The sequence below is a fragment of the Malaclemys terrapin genome, chromosome 1 (genome assembly GCF_027887155.1).
Source record: "Malaclemys terrapin pileata isolate rMalTer1 chromosome 1, rMalTer1.hap1, whole genome shotgun sequence".
Classification (NCBI taxonomy): Eukaryota; Metazoa; Chordata; order Testudines; family Emydidae; genus Malaclemys; species Malaclemys terrapin.
Genome location: NC_071505.1, coordinates 297,015,160 through 297,021,849, shown reverse-complemented (window position 1 = coordinate 297,021,849; position 6,690 = coordinate 297,015,160).

The window sequence follows — 6,690 nt, the reverse complement described above, 5'->3', positions numbered from 1 at the left end:
TTTTAAAAAATCCAGTGTGCATTTAGGCCCCAATCCTGTAAAATGAGCCAGCTGGACTGGGCTTTACATCCACACAGACCCCTATGCAGGTGCAAGAATCCAGCTTGCAGGACTACAGTTAGCCGTGTAACCATGACAGCGACTATCACAGATCCACTGGGAAGATAGTCACTGCCACAAAATAATGGGTAGGGGATGTCTGTCTGATGTTCTAGCAATTACAATTCAAATAGAAGAATTAATTCAAGTCTATGTTATCCGCCATTCACAATTTTCATGAGACAAATTGAAATGAAAATGGAACTAATTTATGAAAAATCAACTGTCTGCACTTTGTTGACTGTTGGATCCTTCCCCAGGCCTTGGCGCATCTAGCCCACAAGTAGTGTGTCCCTGACAGACCTTCAAGAACACAGAGACAGGCAGTGAAAGGAGGTCTTGAGAAAAAGGATTGCAAAAGCTACACTTAAAGCATCTAATATGTAGCAGCTAAAAAGAAAGACAACAACACGTACAGGATGCTCTTAATCCAAATCCCAGTAATCGAATTACATGATAGGCTACAGCTTCTTGTCTCTTAATTTATAAAGGGATCAAGCAGTATTAGAATAGGGCTGCTACACACCATGAAGTGATCATTCTAGCATGACAGCACGTACAAAAACAAAACATATCATGAGGGAGCATGAGAAATGAATTCAGCAGCCATTCTGTACTTAGAAATTCAAGAAATGGGATCTTCATGTCCTTGTTTTTCTCTTCAGGAACTGAAAGATGCTATTTATGTTCAATGCAAGTGTGTGACTTTCATGAAATGGGAGTTACACACGTTTCCAAGGCAGAACAGAAATATGAATATAGGCAAACAACACAGGAATGCAGGGGCAAGATTAGAAAGGCAAAGGCACAAAATGAGCTCAAACTAGCTACGGGAATAAAAGGAAACAAGAAGACTTTTTATCAATACATTAGAAGCAAGAGGAAGACCAAAGACAGGGTAGGCCCACTGCTTAGTGAAGAGGGAGAAACAGTAACAGGAAACTTGGAAATGGCAGAGATGCTTAATGACTTCTTTGTTTCGGTCTTCACCGAGAAGTCTGAAGGAATGCCTAACATAGTGAATGCTAATGGGAAGGGGGTAGGTTTAGCGGATAAAATAAAAAAAGAACAAGTTAAACATCACTTAGAAAAGTTAGATGCCTGCAAGTCACCCGGGCCTGATGAAATGCATCCTAGAATACTCAAGGAGCTAATAGAGGAGGTATCTGAGCCTCTAGCTATTATCTTTGGAAAGTCATGGGAGACGGGAGAGATTCCAGAAGACTGGAAAAGGGCAAATATAGTGCCCATCTATAAAAAGGGAAATAAAAACAACCCAGGTAACTACAGACCAGTTAGTTTAACTTCTGTGCCAGGGAAGATAATGGAGCAAGTAATTAAGGAAATCGTCTGCCAACACTTGGAAGGTGGTAAGGTGATAGGGAATAGCCAGCATGGATTTGTGAAGAACAAATCATGTCAAACCAATCTGATAGCTTTCTTTGATAGGATAACGAGCCTTGTGGATAAGGGTGAAGCGGTGGATGTGGTATACCTAGACTTTAGTAAGGCATTTGATACGGTCTCGCATGATATTCTTATCGATAAACTAGGCAAATACAAATTAGATGGGGCTACTATAAGGTGGGTGCATAACTGGCTGGATAATCGTACTCAGAGAGTTGTTATTAATGGTTCCCAATCCTGCTGGAAAGGCGTAACGAGTGGGGTACCGCAGGGGTCTGTTTTGGGACCGGCTCTGTTCAATATCTTCATCAACGACTTAGATATTGGCATAGAAAGTACGCTTATTAAGTTTGCGGATGATACCAAACTGGGAGGGATTGCAACTACTTTGGAGGACAGGGTCATAATTCAAAATGATCTGGACAAATTGGAGAAATGGTCTGAGTTAAACAGGATGAAGTTTAACAAAGACAAATGCAAAGTGCTCCACTTAGGAAGGAAAAATCAATTTCACACATACAGAATGGGAAAAGACTGTCTAGGAAGGAGTACGGCAGAAAGGGATCTAGGGGTTATAGTGGACCACAAGCTAAATATGGGTCAACAGTGTGATGCTGTTGCAAAAAAAGCAAACATGATTCTGGGATGCATTAACAGGTGTGTTGTGAGCAAGACACGAGAAGTCATTCTTCCGCTCTACTCTGCTCTGGTTAGGCCTCAGCTGGAGTATTGTGTCCAGTTCTGGGCGCCGCATTTTAAAAAAGATGTGGAGAAACTGGAAAGGGTCCAAAGAAGAGCAACAAGAATGATTAAAGGTCTTGAGAACATGACCTATGAAGGAAGGCTGAAAGAACTGGGTTTGTTTAGTTTGGAAAAGAGAAGACTGAGAGGGGACATGATAGCAGTTTTCAGGTATATAAAAGGGTGTCATAAGGAGGAGGGAGAGAACTTGTTCACCTTAGCCTCTAAGGATAGAACCAGAAACAATGGGTTTAAACTGCAGCAAGGGAGGTCTAGATTGGACATTAGGAAAAAGTTCCTAACTGTCAGGGTGGTTAAACACTGGAACAAATTGCCTAGGGAGGTTGTGGAATCTCCGTCTCTGGAGATATTTAAGAGTAGGTTAGATAAATGTCTATTAGGGATGGTCTAGGCAGTATTTGGTCCTGCCATGCCGGCAGGGGACTGGACTCGATGACCTCTCGAGGTCCCTTCCAGTCCTAGAATCTATGAATCTATGAATCTATGAATCTATGAGCATGCAGACAATTAAATAATAGGGTTCATTAACAATTTATGGCTAATCTGAAGGTGTAATATTTATTATTGTGTACCGAGGCTTTTAAAATGTACTTTTTGATTCAAATGTATTTATTTATTGTAATGGAGGACCAGATCCTTAGTCAGTTATGTGGTCCCATTTACATTACTGAGACTGCTTGCATTGGTATGTATGGGCTGCTCACACTAATAAGGGTTTGGAGGACTTTCCAATAAGTTGTTACATTTCAACATTTTTTCCTGTTACTAGTACAGCTATAAAAGCTACACAGAAAGAAGAGCAAAACTGAAAAGAAAAACAAAATACAAACTGTGTAAAAACTCACCAAACTTATAACACAAAGTTACCAAAAGAAGACGCAAAGTATTACCAGCCTTCAGGATAAAGTACTTATTGTCAATCAACTAAAGAGACTCAAACATAATCAGAATTTGGCCCCCATTCTGTTTCAACTTGTTCTGTATATGAGGAGATTAGGTCAGAATCAAAGTTCTTCAGCTAAGATTTATCAAATAAACCTTGCTGTATGATTAGACCAAAATTTTCAAAATTTAGACTCTCAAATAAAAGTGGCTTGATTTCACTGGTCTACAATTTTTGAGAAGTCGTCTACTTCAGAGATAAAATGTGCTATTTATTATGTATTTTGATGTGCTGAATTCAAATATGACAATTAAAACAACTGATTGGCTACTGTTTCTAAGATATTTAAGTTTTTACATTTTATGTCTATGTATATTGTGTAGATAGTAGAGTTTTAATCATAAATTGTAAACCTAGGTCTTTTCATGTGTTTATGGTTGCTTTACATGATAATATTTCACCTCTCCTGTTTATGTAACACTTTAAAAATCAGCAAAAGGGTTAAATAAATAAAATGTATTATGAAACGAAAGGCAAAAAACTATTATGTACATAGTTTAGTCCTATTCAGTGTCTACTCGGCGCTTCTTGGCTTGTCTCTTGTATTCATTAAATGGAGCATCTCTTGTCACTGTCCAGCAATAGTCTGCAAGCATTGATGGGCTCCATTTGCCCTGATAGCGTTTCTCCATTGTTGTAATGTCCTGGTGAAATCGCTCGCCATGCTCGTCGCTCACTGCTCCGCAGTTCGGAGGAAAAAAATCTAGATGAGAGTGCAAAAAATGTATCTTTAGTGACATATTGCAACCAAGGCTTTTGTATGCCTTGAGGAGGTTTTCCACCAACAACCTGTAGTTGTCTGCCTTGCTGTTTCCGAGAAAATTTATTGCCACTAACTGGAAGGCTTTCCATGCCATCTTTTCCTTGCCACGCAGTGCATGGTCAAATGCATCATCTGGAAGAAGTTCACAAATCTGAGGACCAACAAAGACACCTTCCTTTATCTTAGCTTCACTTAAGCTTGGAAATTTTCCATGGAGGTACTTGAAAGCTGCTTGTGTTTTGTCAATGGCCTTGACAAAGTTCTTCATCAGACCCAGCTTGATGTGTAAGGGTGGTAACAAAATCTTCCTTGATTCAACGAGTGGTGGATGCTGAACACTTTTCCTCCCAGGCTCCAATGACTATCAGAGTGGCCAATCTTTCTTGATGTAGTGGGAATCTCTTGCACAACTATCCCATTCGCAGAGAAAACAGCAGTACTTTGTGTATCCAGTCTGCAGACCAAGCAAGAGAGCAACAACCTTCAAATCGCCACAAAGCTGCCATTGATGTTGGTCATAGTTTATGCACCTCAAAAGTTGTTTCATGTTGTCATAGGTTTCCTTCATATGGACTGCATGACCAACTGGAATTGATGGCAAAACATTGCCATTATGCAGTAAAACAGCTTTAAGACTCGTCTTCGATGAATCAATGAACAGTCTCCACTCATCTGGATCGTGAACGATGTTGAGGGCTGCCATCACACCATCGATGTTGTTGCAGGCTACAAGATCACCTTCCATGAAGAAGAATGGGACAAGATCCTTTGGACGGTCACGGAACATGGAAACCCTAACATCACCTGCCAGGAGATTCCACTGCTGTAGTCTGGAGCCAACAGCTCTGCCTTACTCTTGGGTAGTTCCAAATCCCTGACAAGTCATTCAGTTCACCTTGTGTTATGAGGTGTGGTTCAGAGGAGGAGGATGCGAGAAAATGTGGGTCCTGTAACATTGATGGTTCAGGACCAGAAGTTTCATCCTCTTCCTCTTCCTCGGCTGACTCAAGTGAGAATGATTCTGGTGCATCAGGAACCGCAGTCCTTCTCCGTGGGGTCCTGGGCGTATAGCTGATGGAATGTTTGGATAATGCACAGTCCACTTTTTCTTCTTTGACACACCTTTCCCAACTGGAGGCACCATGCAGAAGTAACAATTGCTGGTATGATCTGTTGGCTCTCTCCAAATCATTGGCACTGCAAAAGGTATAGATTTCCTTTTCCTGTTCAACCACTGGCGAAGATTTGTTGCACAAGTGTTGCAGCATATGTGTGGGGCTCACCTCTTGTCCTAATCTCCAATTTTGCAGCCAAAATAAAGGTGATAGGCTTTCTTAACCATAGTGCTTATACTGCGCTTTTGTGATGCAAAAGTCACTTCACCACAAACATAGCAGAAGTTATCTGCACTGTTCACACAAGTACGAGGCATCTCTGCTCACTTTGGCTAAACAGAAATGTGTCCCTTTGCAAAATCAAACACTGACAAATAAGAGAGCACGACACTGTATGATTTCTAGAGCTGATATAGGGCAATTTGTTCAGCAGATTGATGTAAGCTTCATTATGATTGCATCATCCATGACTTCTAGGAATAACATGATGTAATTCATATCATGTATGACGCAATACCAGCTTCAGATTGCATCATTCATTGTTTTGCCTAAAAAGCAAGTACTGTCCAAACCCAGTCATAGATTTATTCATAGATCCAGTCAAAGATGTATTTTAGTCCTTTCTGGTTGAAATTGAGATCCCTTCCCTTTATAACTCACTTATCCTCCGCCATTCCCAAGTCAAGGGTCGTATATACTGACCCAATAGCATATCTTGAAAACTAGAGCCAATCAACAATTTTAAGCATCATTTTCGTTCTCAGTGACCCAGAATTAGTAAAGTTTGACTACATTTATTTCAGAAGCATTTTGGCTGTAGAGCAGTGTTTTCAGAGGTGCTGAGCAAATCCCACTGCTGAGAACGGGCACTGCCTTTTACTGCCTAACTATGAATTTAGAAGCTTAACTGTCAGCATCCAGTTTTGAAAATATTGGCTGTAAGAATAATAAAATCTTCAAAAATAAAACCAAGAAAAGTGGAATGATTGATATATAGATATGTAGGATACTCACTGCAATTTATTAGCTCCACAAGCTAGTGTCAAACTGCATCTCTGGTGTCAGCATCTGTTTTGCTTTCACTTTCACAGAGTCAGTTTGCCTCTTCTTTCTCCCTCGACTCCCACGGACGACTTTTTAGAGCTGACAGTTTTAAGACTATCATGGTCTGACCTCCCTCAGCTCTTCTGCCAGACCCCTACCCTGTATACATTTATGTTGCACTCAGTGCTTAATTTGTAATGAATGAGGTGAGGGAACTCAAGCAATTAGGTGCCGGGGCTCAAGCAATTTTTTTACATTCATAACTGATGCAGCAAGCCCAGAGGTGCTAGGGGGCTATGAACTGCCAAGCCTAGAGATGCTGGGGCTCAGTACTGGCAAGCCCTGGCACAAATTAAGCACTGGTTCCACTTAAAGACTCTGCCATGCTCAGTGCCGGCTCTAGTGTTTTTGCCGCCCCAAGCGCACGCGCACACACACACGCTGCGATCGTGATCGGCGGCAGGTCCTACGCTCCAAGAGGGAGTGACGGCTCCACCGCTGAATTGCCACCAAACGGCGGGACGTGCCGCCCCCCTCTTCATAGGCCGCCCCAGGCA